Raw genomic sequence first — 21,950 nt, forward strand, 5'->3', positions numbered from 1 at the left:
AGTTAGCTCTTAGGCTGTGACGAGATGCCTAGGGAGAGTTAGGAGCATTCCACGGCTACTTCTAGTGTTGTGTTGAGCTTAGGGACTGCGGTCAGTACAGTTACCACTTCCTTCAGAGCTCGTTCCATGTTGCTCCTAGACCACCGTATCATAACAGATCACATGGTATGCTCTCCGCACTTGCACCAACGTGACGGGTCGCACCTCCTGGGGATACGTAAGGTCAGCTTTGTACAGTTTTACACAGATGCCCTCTCCACAAAGGCACGGTGAGATAGATAATGTGGCCCACACAGTTACTGACGTGGCACCACCCTCACTCACAACCATGACAGGCTGAGAGGCCCTTTTCACTAGCACCAGTGGCACAGCACCTCGTCAGCCCAGTAGGACTGCCACCAGTTCCTTGTTAGAAATAAGCCCGGTTTATTAGCGGGATATCTGGCCAGAAACCAGCCCTGGTAGCATGGAAAGTTGAGCAGAAATCACGGACGTATGAATTAGTGGATTGAGATAAAAGAGTAACCCAAGGTTAAATTATACCTTTAATCGCTATAAGGGCACACTAAACAATACACTAGATACAGCGATGGTTATACAATACAATGGTCAGATATTATACAAATACAATGGTCAGATATACAAATACAATAGTGGTAGGACAAGAAATATAAGCAGAACAAATGGATCAGTTACCAGTAGATGAAAGGTCTAGCTTGAGGGGGAGGCTTGTGGTTCTCTGTTCCTTGTCTTCCCCCCCACACGATATGTTGTCGCGACCTCCCCAGAGAAACAGTAATAGGCCATGCTTTACGTGAGCATTTGACCCCTTTGGGTCCTACTACCCTCTTGCTCTCTTGGGCTGAACCTAAATCCCCTCCCCTTGCCTCTAGCAGCTAAAAACTCCCAAAACCTAGGATGAGTCATAACTCCTTAATGGACTGTCCTAGGGAAGCAGTCTTGGTGCCATCAGATCTGGACAGGCCCCTGGAATGTTTTGACACCAAACAAAGCTTTACTACCTAGATCCTACTAGCTATTCTATGGAATGCCCCACTCTGGGGTGCTAGAATGGATTGAGACTCTGGAAGGTGTTCAGCCTGTTCCAGAGATCTAAAAAATGTAACTGGTGTGTGGCTAGGATGTATGATAATCCATATTCTCCTTGCGAAATCCTAGCTGTCTGAACAAAGTAGTTACAGGCATGGATTCCATATTGCAAGCAAACCTTTTGTCCTGAGCTTAGCTGGCTCAAGGTGTGAGATCTGTCACCCACAACTTCTTGAGGCTTGACCACCTGCAGAGCTAGGTGTCCTGTTCCAGCTGCACGAAGGAAGGGGTTTATCGCATGCCAAATAGGATTCAAATGATTAACATGAAATGATATCTCCAATATTCTTCACCAATACATTTTGGATTGTGTAGTGGGACTGCATGTTTTAGTCAATGGCATGCACCAGGAGAGGGGGTGCAGATAGGTACTATCACCTCTCTGTTCCTTCATGCAACTTCTCCAAGACTTTCTACAGTAAAACTGAAATGCACATTCTCTGAACTCAAAAGTCCAATCATGGCAGAGACAAAGCACGGCGGCGACGTCCTGAATATAAATTGCTTCATTTTCAGATATAGAAATTAAAAGAATTAAGCGTTTTGTCTGTTTATCAGTGACACAAATCTCTGGCTCTCCGCCGCTCTGTATCGCTCACTCCGCACATAGTCTCCATTGTCATGGCGGCGTCACAAGTCTCTGTAATTATTGAAAAGCTAAACATTCAAAGTGAGTCTGACAGAATCTCATCTTCTCCCCGTGGCCCTCGGTTATGGAATAAATTAGAGAGGAATATTAAGTTGCACAATCTGATTTCCATAAATGAATTCTGTTCAATTGTCAGCTTTAAATTAAGTTAATCGTGTAAATCGGCGGATTATAGAAACGCCGTCTTGTCAATAAGTGTCGGCCGTTTTCTTGGTTATTGTTTTAATTTCTCGTCGTTTTGCGTCTTATTGTAATGCGCCATTGTTTTCCTGCCTATGGAGGTGACAAGATTGTAATTATCAGACGAGCCGGGATGCAGACAGCACAGATAGAAACCCCCGAAAAAAAGATTAAGCGTGCGCCGTCTGATAATTACCAGACTCGAGGAACCTAGGCAAGAACTTCTCAATGGCTGATTATTGGAATCAGCGTCTGTGAATGGCAATTACTGAAAGGATTCTGCTAATATCTGCGCACTACATGAAAGTCTTCATGTATCCCTGGGCTGCGGAGCCAGGAGGCACTCGGTACCTCGTCGGTGCAGATACAGCATGGTGGCCACCTCTACCTGCAGCATTCAGGCAATGGCAGACCAACCTTGCCCTTGTAAAGAGTACTGAATACAAACTGATACATTGTATCAAACTCTCAGAGGTGTAACTGCTTAAATAATCTGAGAAATATCCACTGATACATTGTAACAAACCCTCAGCTGTCTAAATCACATACATATCTCAGTCCTGAGCTCCAGGCTGATAGATCTTATCTACACTGATACATTGTGAGTGACAAATGATGAGCTGTAGTCCAAGGTCAGTGCAAGTTTCAATATATCCAATATAATCGATAATAGATAAGAATACGATGACAAAATAGGAGCAGGGGATTAAAGGTTATTGCTAAGGCTAGGTTCACATTGCGTTACTGCAGTCCGTTCAGCGCATGCGTTAAACGGACTGCGTTAACGCAAGTGCCGAAAAAAATCACGTTATGCGATCGCGCTAGCGCAAATGCTCTATCTGCCCTAGCGGTGACGGACCCGGAAATGCTGCAGCCAGTGTCCGAGGGTCCGTCACAGAATGACGGCACATCGCTAGCGCATAGCCATTATGGCATGCGTTGGTGATGTGCCTGGTAATAGGGGTTAATGGCAGCGTTAACGGACTGCATTAAACCGCATTATGCCACAGTGTAACGCAGTCCGTCTAACAGACTGCCATAACGCAATGTGAACCCAGCCTTACTTGGCACATTACCTTGTATCTAGTGAACTGCTGGGATCACCGATGCTGGGACCCCGTCTGATCCCGGACAGTCCCCAACTGTACCCGATCTCTCGTGGTCTGCCAGCTGTGGTGCTTCTCTTCTGATGTGGTATTTCAGAGCCCCCTTCTCAGAATCGGTGGATTTCCATCAGTCAGATCTCCAGCAATGAATGCGGGATGATTTCCAAATTTGGCACAAACCTGTGAAGGAGGTTGATGTGTTTCTTGGCTGTGGAGACCACCCTTGGCATTCGTGCATGCAGTGGTGTAACTTGAAGCTCAAGGGCCCCAATGCAGAAGCTCCCACAGGGCCCCCAATTATTGCAAGTTTTTAATAGTATTGATTTTTTCATATAGACCAAAGGGACTTTTTGGGCCGCTTGGGCTCCAGGGTGCAAGTGCCATTACAACCCCTGCACCCCTTGTAGTTACACCCCTGGGTGAGTCCTGACCGCATTTAAATAATTTTTTTACATCAGAATGTTGACTCTGCTCTTGGTCCCTCTGTACATCCCTCACTGTCCGTCCCCCTCTGCCCATTTCCCACTGTCCATCCCTCACTGTCCGACCCTCACTGTCCGTCTCCTTTTGTCCGTCCCCCACTGTCCATCCCTCAATGTCCGTCCCCCTCTGTCCGTTCGCCACTGTCCATCCCCTCTGTCCTTTGATGCCTTCAGATCGGGGTCCCATAGAGCCACTTTGAGTTTACGGAGACTGCAGCTGTTTTCCGCCTCGGTTGCCATGGCGCTTTTTCAATTATTTAATAGTAATTAAAAATAAAAAGGAAATCTGCTCCTCATTGTCCCCGGTCCTCGCAGTTGTTCATCCTTGGCTCCAGTGTGGCTTCGTCATTGGAGATGATCAGGATTCCTGGAAAGTTGTGTAGCCACATCTGTAGGAAAACTTCACCACAGTTTTATTGCGCAGATTTTTGAAGCAAAAGTGGATTTAGAAGAATGAAAAATTGATTGATGCCCGTTATATTGAGACTCAGACGAGACCTGTGGGAGCCATTGTGTCCGTGACCTCACTGCGGCCCGCCATTACTGTGCAGCCGTCACCTGAGGTGAAGGAACGTGCAGGATAACGACCGCGCTCGGGCTCCGCACAATCACTGTCAGTTTTTTTTTCTCGATACCAAGAGAAATGTTTGTAATTTCTTCTCGATGTTTCTGCGGCTCCGTCTGTCAAGGCTCTTATATTTCTAGAATGGTTTTATCTGATGTTTAGTGTATTGGGCACAGACTAGACCCGCAGCCACTGCAGACCCTCAGAAAAGCAGGCAAGAAGGGTCCGATAAGGAAAGGGGAGAAGACGACATAGGCCAATGCAATACAGAGGATGCCCCATAGCGAGCCCCTACCACATCTTGAACACACAAAGGTGCAGGCGTCAGATGAAGCTTCGTCACATCCAGTCTCCCTGCTGCAAGGACTGACATTTCACTTCTACCCCTGGTCTGGCACATGCGCAATCCCACCACCCTTTTGCTGGTCCAGCGCATGCAATATCCCCCCTTTACTGGTCTGGCACTTGCACAATCCCACCACCACCCCCCCTTTCTGGTCCGGCGCATGCAATATCCCCCATCCTTACTGGTCCGGCACCTTTTCCCACATATCATGCTTTAAACATAAAGATTCCAAATGTAAATTTTTGGTGAAGAATCAACAACAAGTGGAACACAATTGTGAAGTTGAACAAAATTTATTGGTTATTTTAAGTTTTTGTGGAAATTCATAAACTGAAAAGTGGGACGTGCAATATTATTCGGCCCCTTTACTTTCAGTGCAGCAAACTCACTTCAGAAGTTCATTGTGGATCTCTGAATGATCCAATGTTGTCCTAAATGTCTAACGATGATAAATATAATCCACCTGTGTGTAATCAAGTCTCCGTATAAATGCACCTGCTCCGTGATAGTCTCAGGGTTCTGTTAGAAGCACAGAGAGCATCATGAAGACCAAGGAACACAACAGGCAGGTCCATGATACTGTTGTGGAGAAGTTTAAAGCCGGATTTGGATACAAAATCCCAATCCCAAGGAGCACTGTGCAATGATCATATTGAAATGGAAGGAGTATCATACCACTGCAAATCTACCAAGACCCGGCCGTCCCTCTAAACTTTCATCTCAAACAAGGAGAAGATTGATCAGTGATGCAGCCAAGAGGCCCATGATCACTCTGGATGAACTGCAGAGATCTACAGCTGAGGTGGGACAGTCTGTCCATAGGACAACAATCAGTCGTACACTGCACAAATCTGGCCTTTATGGAAGAGTGGCAGAAAGAAAGCCATTTCTCAAAGATATCCCAAAAAAGTGTTGTTTAAAGTTTGCAACAAGCCACCTGGGAGACACACCGAACATGTGGAAGAAGGTGCTCTGGTCAGATGCCAAACGATATGTTTGGTGTAAAAGCAACACAGCTCATCACCCTGAATACACCATCCTCACTGTTAAACATGGTGTTGGCAGCATCATGGTTTGGTCCTGCTTTTCTTCAGCATGGACAGGGAAGATGGTTAAAATTGATGGGAAGATGGATGGAGCCAAATACAGGACCATTCTTGAAGATAACCTCTTGGAGTCCGCAAAAGACCTGAGACTGGAACGGAGATTTGTCTTTAAACAAGACAATGATCCCAAACACAAAGCAAAATCTACAATGGAATGGTTCACAAATAAATGTATCAGGGTGTTAGAATGGCCAAGTCAAAGTCCAGACCTCAATCCAATCGAGAATCTGTGGAAAGAGCTGAAAACTGCTGTTCACAAACGATCTCCATCAAACCTCACTGAGTTCAAGCTGTTTGCCAAGGAAGAATAGGCAAGAATTTCAGTCTCTCGATGTACAAAACTGATAGACATACCCCAAGCGACTTTCAGCTGTAATCGAGCAAAAGGTGGCGCAACAAAGTATTAAGTTAAAGGGAACCTGTCACCCCCAAAATCTATGGTGAGGTAAGCTCACCGTCATCAGGGGCTTATCTACAGCATTCGGTAATGCTGTAGATAAGCCCCCGATGTAACCTGAAAGAGGAGAAAAAGAGGTTAGTTTATACTCACCCAGGGGCGGTCCCGCTGCGGTCCGGTCAAATGGGTGTCTCAGGTCCGCTCCGGCGCCTCCTATCTTCATTCCATGACGTCCTCTTCTGGTCTTCGCGCCGCGGCTCCGGCGCAGGCGTACTTTGTCTGCCCTGTTGAGGGCAGAGCAAAGTACTGCAGTGCGCAGGCGCCGGGCCTTTCTGACCTTTCCGGCGCCTGCGCACTGCAGTACTTTGCTCTGCCCTCAACAGGGCAGACAAAGTACGCCTGCGCCGGAGCCGCTGCGTGAAGACCAGAAGAGGACATCATGGAATGAAGATGGGAGGCGATGTTCCGGACCTGAGACACCCATTGGAGCAGGACCACCCCTGGGTGAGTATAATCTAACCTCTTTTTCTCCTCTTTCAGGTAACATCGATGTCTTATCTACAGCATTACAGAATGCTGTAGATAAGCCCCTGATGACGGTGAGCTTACCTCACCATCGATTTTGGGGGTGACGGGTTCCCTTTAAATGGGCCGAATAATATTGCACGCCCCACTTTTCAGTTTATGAATTTCCACAAAAATTTAAAATAAGCAATAAATTTCGTTCAACTTCACAATTGTATTCCACTTGTTGTTGATTCTTCATCAAAAATTTACATTTTGTATCCTTATGTTTGAAGTATGATATGTGGGAAAAGGTTGAAAAGTTCCAGGGAGCCGAATACTTTCACAAGGCACTGTATATAAAGTGAGTCCAGTGGGCAGTCCTACTATATGACTGATCTCTTACTGTGTGGAAGGATAGGACTCCCAACTGGACTCCTGAGACAAGAATGAGAAGAGATTTCTAAGACTTAATTCCTTATTTCCTAGCGCCTTCTTCCAATATCTGCACACTAGATCCATGTGCTCGGCTTCTGCGCTACGACAATCTGAATATGACAGGTTCCCTTTAAACCTCTCCATCTCCACTAGGTGTTGGGTCCATCACCGCTAATTGCAGCCATATTGATCCGATGATGATCTGCATTGTGCTGATAATCTCCGCGGCTCCAGATGCTGCACAGTCTGAATGGAGATAATAAGACGTTAATGGTGATACAATGTTGTTGTTATTATTATTATTTATTTATATAGCACCATTAATTCCATGGTGCTGTACATGTGAAAAGGGGTTGCATACAGGTTAGAGATATCGTTAACAGTAAACAAATTTACAATGACAGACTGGTACAGAGGGGAGAGGACCCTGTCCTTGCGGACTTACATTCTTCGGGATAATGGGGAAGAGACAGGAGGTCGGTGTGCTGCAGCACTGGTGGTGGTGAGGCGGCAGCTCTGGTGGCTGGTGAGGCGGCAGCTCGGGTGGTTGGTGGGGCAGCAGCTCTGGCGGTGGCGATGCGGCAGCTTGGGTGGTTGGTAACGTGGCGGCAGCTCGGGTGGTTGGTGAGGCGGCAGCTCGGGTGGTTGGTGAGGCGGCAGCTCTGGCGGTGGCGACGCGGCAGCTCGGGTGGTTGGTGACGTGGCGGCAGCTCAGGTGGTTGGTGAGGCGGCAGCTCGGGTGGTTGGTGAGGCGGCAGCTCAGGTGGTTATTGCAAGCTGTAGGCTTTCCTGAAGAGATGGGTTTTCAGGTTCCGTCTGAAGGATCCGAGGGTGGTAGATAATCGGACGTGTTGAGGTGTGGAATTCCAGAGGATGGGGTATATTCGGGAGAAATCTTGGCTGTGTGAGGAACGAATAAGTGTGGAGGAGAGTAGGAGGTCTTGGGAGGATCGAAGATTATGTGAGGGAAGATAGTGGGAGATTAGTTCAGCGATATAGGGAGGGGACAGGTTGTGGATGGCTTTGTAGATCAGTGTTAGTAGTTTGATCTGGATTTGTTGGGGAATTGGGAGCCAGTGGAGGGATTTGCAGAGGGGTAAAGCAGGGGAGTAGCAAGGAGAGAGGTGGATTAGCCGAGTAGCAGAGTTGAGGACAGACTGGAGTGGTGCCAGGGAGTTTGCGGGGAGGCCACAGAGGAGGGTGTTGCAGTAATCAAGGCGGGAGATGATGAGGGCATGCACAAGAGAGGGCTGAGGAAGGGACGGATTCTGGCAATATTTTTGAGTTGGAGGTGACAGGAGGTGTCAAGAGTTTGGACGTGCGGCTTGAAGGACAGGGCAGAGTTGAGAGTTACCCCGAGGCAGCGGATTTCAGGTGCGGGAGAGAGCGTGATGCCGTTTACCGTAATAGATAGATCAGGTAGGGGGGATACGCGAGATGGAGGAAAGATGATGAGTTCGGTTTTGCCTACATTGAGTTTTAGGAAGCGAGAGGTGAAGAAGGAGGATATGTCTCACAGACACTCCAATGTGTCACTAACTGCAGCGATTGTTAGGAACTGATGTCACCTGACCCACAGAGCCATGATCAGCAATCGCCTGGCTACCAGGACACATGGGAGCAATGGGGGTCCGGACCGGTGTCATGTTCTGCCGGACCCTTCTCATCCTGGGTACGGTCCTCTTTCTGGGTATTATGTATCCTGATGATTTCCAGAAAGAGCAGGATGTAATGAAGTGTAATCAGCCTCCATTCAGAAGATCATTACAATGACTTGTTGTGATAAAATTAATTAGAACAAACACCAATTGCTTTAGGCCCCGAGGACAGAAATTACGCCGGAATTTGATAATTGCGTTACAGTATAGACACGGGCGACTAAGAAACCATTCTCATCCCTCAGGCAGGATCCAATCTGAAAGTAAGGATCAGCCTCCAAATCGCATCATGGTAATTAAAAAAGGTTCTGCAGCTTTCAGAAGTCTCTGCTTGCTGTCAGTGAATGGAAATTAGCGGCTTAATTTTAAAATCTAAACCTCTGTCCTGACTTTTCCCTGCTCATAGATGTGAGTTTGTTACAATGTATCAGTGTAGGAAGTGAACTACATTAGTACAGATTTCTATCCAAACTGATACCTTGTAACAAACCTTCAGCTCTACTGGGATATACTGTGAAATGCCTAATTATGGGCCTGAGGGGCAGTGCATGACACAAGGACTCTCTCTTGGGTGGTTTTTAGTCGTTTTCACCGCTGAACCTGAATCAGACATAACATATGGTAACTTTTCCACTTTTTGGCTTTGCTACAATCACATTTTTATGCAATTTGCCAACAGTTTGCAGCAATGATCTATATATATAATTGTCTAAGGTCCACTTCCATCTGCCTGTCTGTCCCGGAAATCCCGCGTCGCTGATTGTTCACGGGATTTCCGGGACAGACAGACAGCCCGGCCGAGAATTAGTCCCTCCCTACTTCCGTCCAGTCAGTGCCCGGCGCCCACTCCATACTCCCCTCCAGTAAGCGCTCACACAGGGTTAATGGCAGCGTTAATGGACCGCGTTATGCCGCGGTGTAACGCACTCCGTTAACGCTGCTATTAACCCTGTGTGACCAACGATTTACTATTGATGCTGCTTATACAGCATTAATAGTAAAAAAAATCTAATGTTAAAAATAATAAAAAAACAAAAAACCTGCTATTCTCACCTTCCGTCGTCCGATGAGGTGTGCACTGCTGCCGTCAGATTCCGTTCCCAGAGATGCATTGCAAAATTACCCAGAAGACTTAGCGGTCTGTGCTATACAGGTCCTTCTCAAAAAATTAGCATATAGTGTTAAATTTCATTATTTACCATAATGTAATGATTACAATTAAACTTTCATATATTATAGATTCATTATCCACCAACTGAAATTTGTCAGGTCTTTTATTGTTTTAATACTGATGATTTTGGCATACAACTCCTGATAACCCAAAAAACCTGTCTCAATAAATTAGCATATCAAGAAAAGGTTCTCTAAACGACCTATTACCCTAATCTTCTGAATCAACTAATTAACTCTAAACACATGCAAAAGATACCTGAGGCTTTTATAAACTCCCTGCCTGGTTCATTACTCAAAACCCCCATCATGGGTAAGAGTAGCGACCTGACAGATGTCAAGAAGGCCATCATTGACACCCTCAAGCAAGAGGGTAAGACCCAGAAAGAAATTTCTCAACAAATAGGCTGTTCCCAGAGTGCTGTATCAAGGCACCTCAATGGTAAGTCTGTTGGAAGGAAACAATGTGGCAGAAAACGCTGTGCAACGAGAAGAGGAGACCGGACCCTGAGGAAGATTGTGGAGAAGGACCGATTCCAGACCTTGGGGAACCTGAGGAAGCAGTGGACTGAGTCTGGTGTGGAAACATCCAGAGCCACCGTGCACAGGCGTGTGCAGGAAATGGGCTACAGGTGCCGCATTCCCCAGGTAAAGCCACTTTTGAACCATAAACAGCGGCAGAGGCGCCTGACCTGGGCTACAGAGAAGCAGCACTGGACTGTTGCTAAGTGGTCCCAAGTACTTTTTTCTGATGAAAGCAAATTTTGCATGTCATTCAGAAATCAAGGTGCCAGAGTCTGGAGGAAGACTGGGGAGAAGGAAATGCCAAAATGCCTGAAGTCCAGTGTCAAGTACCCACAGTCAGTGATGGTGTGGGGTGCCATGTCAGCTGCTGGTGTTGGTCCACTGTGTTTCATCAAGGGCAGGGTCAATGCAGCTAGCTATCAGGAGATTTTGGAGCACTTCATGCTTCCATCGGCTGAAATGCTTTATGGAGATGAAGATTTCATTTTTCAGCACGACCTGGCACCTGCTCACAGTGCCAAAACCACTGGTAAATGGTTTACTGACCATGGTATTACTGTGCTCAATTGGCCTGCCAACTCTCCTGACCTGAACCCCATAGAGAATCTGTGGGATATTGTGAAGAGAAAGTTGAGAGACGCAAGACCCAACACTCTGGATGAGCTTAAGGCCGCTATTGAAGCATCCTGGGCCTCCATAACATATCAGCAGTGTCACAGGCTGATTGCCTCCATGTAACGCCGCATTGAAGCAGTCATTTCTGCCAAAGGATTCCCGACCAAGTATTGAGTGCATAACTGAACATTATTATTTGTTGGTTTTTTTTGTTTGTTATTAAAAAACACTTTTATTTGATTGGATGGGTGAAATATGCTAATTTATTGAGACAGGTTTTTTGGGTTATCAGGAGTTGTATGCCAAAATCATCAGTATTAAAACAATAAAAGACCTGACAAATTTCAGTTGGTGGATAATGAATATATAATATATGAAAGTTTAATTGTAATCATTACATTATGGTAAATAATGAAATTTAACACTATATGCTAATTTTTTGAGAAGGACCTGTATATTACGTGGGCTGTTATATACGGCGTGGCTGCTATATACTACGTGGGCAGTGTTATATACAGCGTGGACTGTGTTATATACTCCGTGGCTGTGTTATATACTGCATGGGCTGTCCTATATATTACGTGGGCTGTTATATATTGCGTGGGCTGTGTTATATACTGCGTGGGCTGTGTTATATACTGCGTGGGCTGTGTTATATACTGCGTGGGCTGTGTAATATACTGCGTGGGCTGTGCTATATATTATGTGGGCTGTGCTATATACTGCGTGAGCTGTGTTATATACTGCGTAGGCTGAGTTATATACTGCGTGGCCTGTGTTATATACTGCGTGGCCTGTGCAATATATTACGTGGGCTGTGTTATATACTACGTGGCTGTGTTATATACTGCGTGGCTGCTATATACTACGTGGCTCCTATGTACTACGTGGCCTGTGCTATATACTACTAGATTGTGGCCCAATTCTAACGCATCGGGTATTCTAGAATATGCATGTCCCCGTAGTATATGGACAATGATGATTCCAGAATTCGCGGCAGACTGTGCCCGTCGCTGATTGGTCGAGGCAACCTTTATGACATCATCATCGCCATGGCAACCATTATGACATCTACGTCGATACTGTGCCCGTCGCTGATTGGTCGAGGTGAATTCGTGGCAGACTGTGCCTGTCGCTGATTGGTCGAGGCAACCTTTATGACATCATCGTCGCCATGCTGTGCCCGTCGCTGATTGGTCGAGGCCTGGCAGCCTCGACCAATCAGAAACGCGGGATTTCCAGGACAGACAGACAGACAGAAAGACAGACAGACAGAAAAACCCTTAGACAATTATATATATAGACTAGATTGTGGCCCGATTCTAACGCATCGGGTATTCTAGAATATGCATGTCCCCGTAGTATATGGACAATGATGATTCCAGAATTTGCGGCAGACTGTGCCCGTCGCTGATTGGTCGAGGCAACCTTTATGACATCTTCGTCGCCATGGCAACCATTATGACATCATCGTCGCTGTGTCCGATGCTGATTGGTCGAGGCCTGGCGGCCTCGACCAATCAGAGACGCGGGATGTCTACGTCCTTTATGACATCATCGTCGCTGTGCCCGTTGCTGATTGGTCGAGGCCTTGTGGCCTCGACCAATCAGAGACGCGGGATTTCTACGTCGATGCTGTGCCGGTCTCTGATTGGTCGAGGCCTGGCGGCCTCGACCAATCAGAGAGCCGGGATTTCCAGGACAGACAGACAGACAGACAGACGGAAAAACCCTTAGACAATTATATATATAGACTGAATACATCATAACTGATACTTAACAAAAAAGTGTGAAACAAGTGAAAATATGTCTTATATTCTAGGTTCTTCAAAGTAGCCACCTTTTGCTGATTGATGATTGCTTTGCAAATTCTTGGCATTCTCTTGATGAGCTTCAAGAGGTAGTCACCGGAAATGGTCTTCCAACAATCTTGAAGGAGTTCCCAGAGATGCTTAGCACTTGTTGGCCCTTTAGCCTTCACTCTGAGGTCCAGATCACCCCAAACCATCTCGATTGGGTTCAGGTCTGGTGATTGTGGAGGCCAGGTCATCTGGCGTAGCACCACATCACTCTCGTTCTTGGTCAAATAGCCCTTACACAGCCTGGAGGTGTGTTTGGGGTCATTGTCCTGTTGAAAAATAAATGATGGTCCAACTAAATGCAAACTGGATGGAATAGCATGGCGCTGCAAGATGCTTTGGTAGCCATGCTGGTTCAGTATGCCTTCAATTTTGAATAAATCCCTAACAGTGTCACCAGCAAAGCACCCCCACACCAACACACCTCCTCCTCCATGCTTCACGGTGGGAACCAGGCATGTAGAGTCCATCCGTTCACCTTTTCTGCGTCGCACAAAGACACGGTGGTTGAAATCAAAGTTCTCAAATTTGGACTCATCAGACCAAAGCACAGATTTCCACTGGTCTAATGTCCATTCCTTGTGTTCTTTAGCCCAAGCAAGTCTCTTCTGCTTGTTGCCTGTCCTTATCAGTTGTTTCCTAGCAGCTATTTTACCATGAAGGCCTGCTGCACAAAGTCTCCTCTTAACAGTTGTTGTAGAGATGTGTCTACTGCTAGAAGTCTGTGTGGCATTGACTTGGTCTCTAATTTGAGCTGCTGTTACCCTGCGATTTCTGAGGCTGGTGACTTGGATAAACATCCTCAGAAGCAGAGGTGACTCTTTGTCTTCCTTTCCTGGGGCGGTCCTCATGTGAGCCAGTTTCTTTGTAGCGCTTGATGGTTTTTGCAACTGCATTTGGGGACACTTTCAAAGTTTTCCCAATTTTTCAGACTGACTGATCTTCATTTCTTAAAGTAATGATGGCCACTCGTTTTTCTTTACTTAGATGCTTTTTTCTTGCCATAATACAAATTCTAACAGTCTATTCAGTAGGACTATCAGCTGTGTATCCTCCAGACTTCTGCTCAACACAACTGATGGTCCCAACCCCATTTATAAGGCAAGAAATCCCACATATTAAACCTGACAGGGCACACCTGTGAAGTGAAAACCATTCCTGGTGACTACCACTTGAAGCTCATCAAGAGAATGCCAAGAATGTGCAAAGCAGTCATTAAAGCAAAAGGTGGCTACTTTGAAGAACCTAGAATATAAGACATAATTTCAGTTTTTTCACACTTTTTTGTTAAGTATATAATTCCACATGTGTTAATTCATAGTTTTGATGCCTTCGGTGTGAATTTACAATTTTCATAGTCATGAAAATATAGAAAAATCTTTAAATGAGGTGTGTCCAAACTTTTGGTCTGTACTGTACATATATACATACATATTCTAGAATACCCGATGCGTTAGAATCGGGCCACCATCTAGTTTCATATAATTGTAGAAGACCGAAGCGCTGCTCCCTAGTGGCCGCCTTTCTGGAAATGAGCTGGGTGACATCACTCTGCCCGTTCAGGTCCACGTTGTCAGAGCCTTATCCAGCAGATAAATGAGAGCATGGACAGACGGAATGATGTCCTCTGTCGTGGTTAGGACACATGTCTGTGATTTCTTGCAGTAAATCACGTGCGATGTGATTGAAGCATGTAGAAGACATTTCTGCCTCTGCCAAGTACATCCTAATAATACCGCGCCCAATTATCCTGCATGTGTCATCAGGATGTGCCCCCAGAAGACGTTCTATTCTGCGGGGTCACTGCCGCGCTAAACAAATAGAGGTGAATGGAAATCATGTATGGAGAAAGACAGACCCTGCATAATATAATGATCCTTTATACAATCTGATTAATGGAACAACTCTGCAGATAGAGACCCCGAGTCTACCTCAAAACCCAAGAACTACCCCCAGCATCACCACCTACATACATTCTGCTTCTAATGCAAGTCATTGGGATATTTGTACCCTGTTCACATACAGCGAAAAAAATCCAACAACTAATGGCCTTATGAATCATAAAACCAGACATACTATCAATCCCTACACCGATAAGTCACATATTGGTACCACTGAGCTGCTAATAGGGAAAATCATTGTATGGATACGTTACTATATCCATAGCAGAAATGGGGGTTCAGAGGCAAATGTATGCTTTGGACTCTTTCTTTGAAAAATACGTTTTCGCTTTGTTTTTGACAAATAGCCTTACAATTAGTAGTAGCAGAGCCAGTGTTACTGGGGTTGGAGAGGGGCAGAAAACTGAGTAATTGCCCAGGGTGTATGTAGGTGCTCTGTGTGTATACATGTGTGTATGTATGTGCGCTGTGTATACATGTGTGTATGTATGTGCTCTGTGTGTATACATGTGTGTATGTATGTGCTCTGTGTGTATACATGTGTGTATGTATGTGCGCTGTGCATACATGTGTGTATGTATGTGCTCTGTGTGTATACATGTGTATGTATGTGCGCTGTGTATACATGTGTGTATGTATGTGCTTTTTGTGTATACATGTGTGTATGTATGTGCTCTTGTGTATACATGTGTGTATGTATGTGCTCTGTGTGTATACATGTGTGTATGTATGTGCGCTGTGTATACATGTGTGTATGTGCTCTGTTGTGAATTCTGTTGTCGGGCTCCCTCCTGTGGTCATGAATGGTACTTCGGCTGGTTCTGTCCATGGACTTCCTCTGGTGGGTGTTTCTGAGTTTCCTTCCACAGGTGACGAGGTTAATTCGTTAGCAGGCTGCTCTATTTAACTCCACTTAGATCTTTGCTCCATGCCACCTGTCAATGTTCCAGTATTGGTCTAGTTCACTCCTGGATCGTTCTTGTGACCTGTCTTCCCAGCAGAAGCTAAGTTCCAGCTTGTATTTCTTTGGTTTGCTATTTTTCTGTCCAGCTTGCTATTTTTATTGTTGTCTTGCTTGCTGGAAGCTCTGGGACGCAGAGGGAGCGCCTCCGCACCGTGAGTCGGTGCGGAGGGTCTTTTTGCGCCCTCTGCGTGGTCTTTTTGTAGGTTTTTGTGCTGACCGCAAAGTAACCTTTCCTAACCTCGGTCTGTTCAGTAAGTCGGGCCTCACTTTGCTAAATCTATTTAATCTCTGTGTTTGTATTTTCATCTTTACTCACAGTCATTATATGTGGGGGGCTGCCTTTTCCTTTGGGGAATTTCTCTGAGGCAAGGTAGGCTTTATTTTTCTTTCTTCAGGGCTAGCTAGTTCCTTAGGCTGTGCCGAGTTGCATAGGGAGCGTTAGGCGCAATCCACGGCTATTTCTAGTGTGTTTGATAGGATTAGGGATTGCGGTCAGCAGAGTTCCCACGTCCCAGAGCTCGTCCTTTATTATCAGTAACTATCAGGTCATTCCGTGTGCTCTTAACCACCAGGTCCATTATTGTCCTGACCACCAGGTCATAACAGTGCTCTGTGTGTATACATGTGTGTATGTATGTGCTCTGTGTATACATGTGTGTATGTATGTGCTGTGTGTATACATGTGTGTATGTACAGTGGGGCAAAAAAGTATTTAGTCAGTCAGCAATAGTGCAAGTTCCACCACTTAAAAAGATGAGAGGCGTCTGTAATTTACATCATAGGTAGACCTCAACTATGGGAGACAAACTGAGAAAAAAAAATCCAGAAAATCACATTGTCTGTTTTTTTAACAATTTATTTGCATATTATGGTGGAAAATAAGTATTTGGTCAGAAACAAACAATCAAGATTTCTGGCTCTCACAGACCTGTAACTTCTTCTTTAAGAGTCTCCTCTTTCCTCCACTCATTACCTGTAGTAATGGCACCTGTTTAAACTTGTTATCAGTATAAAAAGACACCTGTGCACACCCTCAAACAGTCTGACTCCAAACTCCACTATGGTGAAGACCAAAGAGCTGTCAAAGGACACCAGAAACAAAATTGTAGCCCTGCACCAGGCTGGGAAGACTGAATCTGCAATAGCCAACCAGCTTGGAGTGAAGAAATCAACAGTGGGAGCAATAATTAGAAAATGGAAGACATACAAGACCACCCCGTGGGGTCAGAATGATCACAAAAACGGTGAGCAAAAATCCCAGAACCACGCGGGGGGACCTAGTGAATGAACTGCAGAGAGCTGGGACCAATGTAACAAGGCCTACCATAAGTAACACACTACACCACCATGGACTCAGATCCTGCAGTGCCAGACGTGTCCCACTGCTTAAGCCAGTACATGTCCGGGCCCGTCTGAAGTTTGCTAGAGAGCATTTGGATGATCCAGAGGAGTTTTGGGAGAATGTCCTATGGTCTGATGAAACCAAACTGGAACTGTTTGGTAGAAACACAACTTGTCATGTTTGGAGGAAAAAGAATACTGAGTTGCATCCATCAAACACCATACCTACTGTAAAGCATGGTGGTGGAAACATCATGCTTTGGGGCTGTTTCTCTGCAAAGGGGCCAGGACGACTGATCCGGGTACATGAAAGAATGAATGGGGCCATGTATCGTGAGATTTTGAGTGCAAACCTTCCATCAGCAAGGGCATTGAAGATGAAAACGTGGCTGGGTCTTTCAACATGACAATGATCCAAAGCACACCGCCAGGGCAACGAAGGAGTGGCTTCGTAAGAAGCATTTCAAGGTCCTGGAGTGGCCTAGCCAGTCTCCAGATCTCAACCCTATAGAAAACCTTTGGAGGGAGTTGAAAGTCCGTGTTGCCAAGCGAAAAGCCAAAAGCATCACTGCTCTAGAGGAGATCTGCATGGAGGAATGGGCCAACATACCAACAACAGTGTGTGGCAACCTTGTGAAGACTTACAGAAAATGTTTGACCTCTGTCATTGCCAACAAAGGATATATTACAAAGTATTGAGATGAAATTTTGTTTCTGACCAAATACTTATTTTCCACCATAATATGCAAATAAAATGTTAAAAAACAGACAATGTGATTTTCTGGATTTTTTTGTATGTATGTGCTCTGTATGTACACATGTGTTTATTTATGTGCTTTGTATGTCTACATATGGGTGGGTGTATGTAGCATCCACATTTATAAATCCTGCCAGCGCAAACAAGAGTTCACAGGTGTAAACATGTCGGAAATTGCCCAATGAATGAGAAAAATGCTGCTCATTCATGGAATGATTGGATTTTTTTATGCCAGTGTAAGAGAGAGCCAGGGCCGTAGTCATATCCGAGGGTTGCGGTATATCGGTGCCCTGGCCTCCCATCACATATATACAGTGTCCATTACTCATCATACCTGCGATTCCAGGTTTAACACCATCAGGGTCTCTTCTCTGTTGCAAGAGACGCTTTGTAATCGGTTTTGCATGAATTGAGACACAGTCCTTTACAACTTTCCACTGAACAACCTTACTGACTTCAGGACACAGCACATCCAGTTCTGTTTCAGCTTTGACATCATGTTTCAAGCAGTACACGTCTTTCTCGTTCCCTTTACTCTTCCCTTGGTCACTAAGCACGTTCCTGGGTCGGACCGTATCATACGGCTCCTCAGCGCATTCCCTGTTTAACTCTACCTCAGTTGTAATTCCCTCGTCCGTTTAGCACCAGACATAAGGGTATCAGCCAACGAAGCAATATTCCACATTGTGAGTGACCTGCCCGTCTCTACTGCTGTGACCACTACGAACCTCCAGCTTTTTCACTGACTATCACTGCTACTCCTGCTGTCACTACTGTAGTCTTCCTCACTGGCCCTGGATGGCTGGGTTTACTCTTAAACATTGCGGAGTCACTATGCTGTCCCCAGGGCTATAGCCCTGCTGGGTATTACGGGCTCCCTGGCCCCAACTGCCTACAACAAGGAAGTCCCCCTAACTTACCCACAGTGACTCCTCCTAAGTATTAACCCCTAACTATCTACAGTGCTATTTCCTACACTATGACGTACCCCACCTTGTGGCTATAAGTGAGTACTACGCTTTCCCTATTTGAAAGTAAAATACGTAACAGCAACATAAAAAACATACAACAAAGGATATTTTACAGTAGCACAGACCAACAGTTAAACATGACATACGGTACCGGGACAAGTAAGAAAGTATTTAAATCAGTACGCCCCCTGCCCCAACATGCCTCTCGAAGAAGCAGTACGAAACGCGTGTCGGGGCAGAGGGATGCCCGGGATATTCATGTGCACACCACAGGTAATACATACCCAACTATTGTCACATTATATGTACCTGACTTGTCAGCGGTGTGGCTCATACTTAGATTACTAAGTTTGCAGTGCGCAGGCTGCTGAACCTTTTGTTGGTCTAAACGCAGCATGTACCTTTATTACAGCCCACATTAGCACAGGTTCAGCTTCTTGTTACTGCTACTCTCCCTGTTTGCTGCTTTACTCTGCAATATTGCCAGGCTATTACCACATATCCTACCTACAGAATTGTTTAGATGTTTGTTCTTTGCACTTTTTCACTTTTTTAAGGATATCTTTACCATTGTGATTTACTATATATCGTACTCAGTTGGGTGATGCTATTTTTAAATAGCTTGTGTCACGTGGCACCCTATGGTATTTAGTCGCTTTTTTTTACCTAGCACCTTTCTTTCTGCACTTTTTACATTGTTTTATTGTTGTAGCAATGAAAAATATTTTTTGTTAAGAAGTACCTTGGGTTACCATTGTAGTAATTTACTTTGGGTGACAAATCTTGTGATTTATCTCTTTGGATGGAGCAACTGTCGTGTAGCATTTCTCTTTGGATGGAGCCAATGTGTAGCGTTCCTCCTTGGATGGAGCGGCTGTTGTGTAGCACTGCTCTTTGGATGGAGCCAATGTGTAGCACTACTCTTTGGATGGAGCGGCTGTCGTGTAGCACTGCTCTTTGGATGGAGCCAATGTTGTGTAGCGCTCCTCTTTGGATGGAGCCACTGTTGTGTAGCACTCCTCTTTGGATGGAGCGGCTGTCGTGTAGCACTGTTCTTTGGATGGAGCCACTGTTGTGTAGCACTGCTCTTTGGATGGAGCGGCTGTCGTGTAGCGCTCCTCTTTGGATGGAGCCACTGTTGTGTAGTACTCCTCTTTGGATGGAGAGGCTGCAGAGCTCCTCATTGGATGGAGCCACTGTTGTGTAGCGCTCCTCTTTGGATGGAGCCACTGTTGTGTAGTACTCCTCTTTGGATGGAGCGGCTGTCGTGTAGCACTGTTCTTTGGATGGAGCCACTGTTGTGTAGCACTGCTCTTTGGATGGAGCGGCTGTCGTGTAGCGCTCCTCTTTGGATGGAGCCACTGTTGTGTAGTACTCCTCTTTGGATGGAGAGGCAGTCCTGCAGAGCTCCTCATTGGATGGAGCCACTGTTGTGTAGCGCTCCTCTTTGGATGGAGCCACTGTTGTGTAGTACTCCTCTTTGGATGGAGCGGCAGTCGTGCAGAGCTCCTCATTGGATGGAGCCACTGTTGTGTAGCGCTCCTCTTTGGATGGAGCCACTGTTGTGTAACACTCCTCTTTGGATGGAGCGGCAGTCATGCAGAGCTCCTCATTGGATGGAGCCACTGTTGTGTAGTACTCCTCTTTGGATGGAGCGGCAGTCGTGCAGAGCTCCTCATTGGATGGCGCCACTGTTGTGTAGCGCTCCTCTTTGGATGGAGCGGCAGTCATGCAGAGCTCCTCATTGGATGGAGCCACTGTTGGGTAGTACTCCTCTTTGGATGGAGCGGCAGTCGTGCAGAGCTCCTCTTTGGATGGAGCCACTGTTGTGTAGCGCTCCTCTTTGGATGGAGCCATTGTTGTGTAACACTCCTCTTTGGATGGAGCCACTGTTGTGTAGTACTCCTCTTTGGATGGAGCGGCAGTCGTGCAGAGCTCCTCATTGGATGGAGCCACTGTTGTGTAACACTCCTCTTTGGATGGAGCGGCAGTTGTGCAGAGCTCCTCATTGGATGGAGCCACTGTTGTGTAACACTCCTCTTTGGATGGAGCGGCAGTCGTGCAGAGCTCCTCATTGGATGGAGCCACTGTTGTGTAACACTCCTCTTTGGATGGAGCGGCAGTCGTGCAGAGCTCCTCATTGGATGGAGCCACTGTTGTGTAGCGCTCCTCTTTGGATGGCTGTAGCAGTTGTTATTGATTGTGTGCGCGCTCATAGAAAAAAGTTGGCTTTAACCAAAATGAGCTTTTCTGTACTGGTGCCCTCCGCTGTGTTTTCTCTGGAAGCAGCGAGGCGGTGCGTCCTCAGAAATCTCGCACTTATTACTATCTCCCTTTAATCCTGCATGGTTTACCGGAGTCACATGAGATGGATCTGCTACCATGAGCTGCGTCTTCTGGGCAGCCGCTCTCGCATTGTACCAGATTTATCTTTCTTAATTAGGAGACTTTGATCCGTGCAGCTGATGGAAGGAAATGCGGAAACGAGAGGCTTAATAAAGTCTGATCTTCTCCAATCAAATTAAATTATTTTTGCTTGCTTTTTTATTTTTTATTCTTTAGTGATGAAACAAAAAGCTGGAACCATTGATAAGAAAATTCATCAGCGGCTTCTGGCAGCCACTTATCACCCCTCCTATTGCACTATGTGAGATGTATGTGTTCGCACAGTGTCAGGATGAATTGTTGTTTAAAATCTATAAATCGGTTAGATAAAGGCCAGTAAGAAGTCCCAAGTAACTAGAGAATGAGTCACTCATCACTAGCACCCATCAATCAGGATAACAAGGAAGAGTTATAATCTGTGATCTGTAACTCCCAGCTAGAACCCCAAGAGTCAGGATAGGAGTCAGTGAGAGGGTGGACGCCCCAGAGAACAAGACACAATGTCTCCTCAGTGATCTGCATCTCCCAACTAGAACCCCAAGAGTCAGGATAGGAGTCAGTGAGAGGGTGTACACCCCAGAGAGCAAGACACAATGTCTCCTCACTGCCTCAGTGATCTGCATCTCCCAACTAGAACCCCAAGAGTCAGGATAGGAGTCAGTGAGAGGGTGTACACCCCAGAGAGCAAGACACAATGTCTCCTCACTGCCTCAGTGATCTGCATCTCCCAACTAGAACCCCAAGAGTCAGGATAGGAGTCAGTGAGAGGGTGTACGCCCCAGAGAACAAGACACAATGTCTCCTCAGTGATCTGCATCTCCCAACTAGAACCCCAAGAGTCCAAGAGTCAGGATAGGAGTCAGTGAGAGGGTGTACGCCCCAGAGAGCAAGACACAATGTCTCCTCGGTGATCTGCATCTC

The sequence above is a fragment of the Ranitomeya imitator genome, chromosome 1 (assembly GCF_032444005.1).
Source record: "Ranitomeya imitator isolate aRanImi1 chromosome 1, aRanImi1.pri, whole genome shotgun sequence".
Lineage (NCBI taxonomy): Eukaryota > Metazoa > Chordata > Amphibia > Anura > Dendrobatidae > Ranitomeya > Ranitomeya imitator.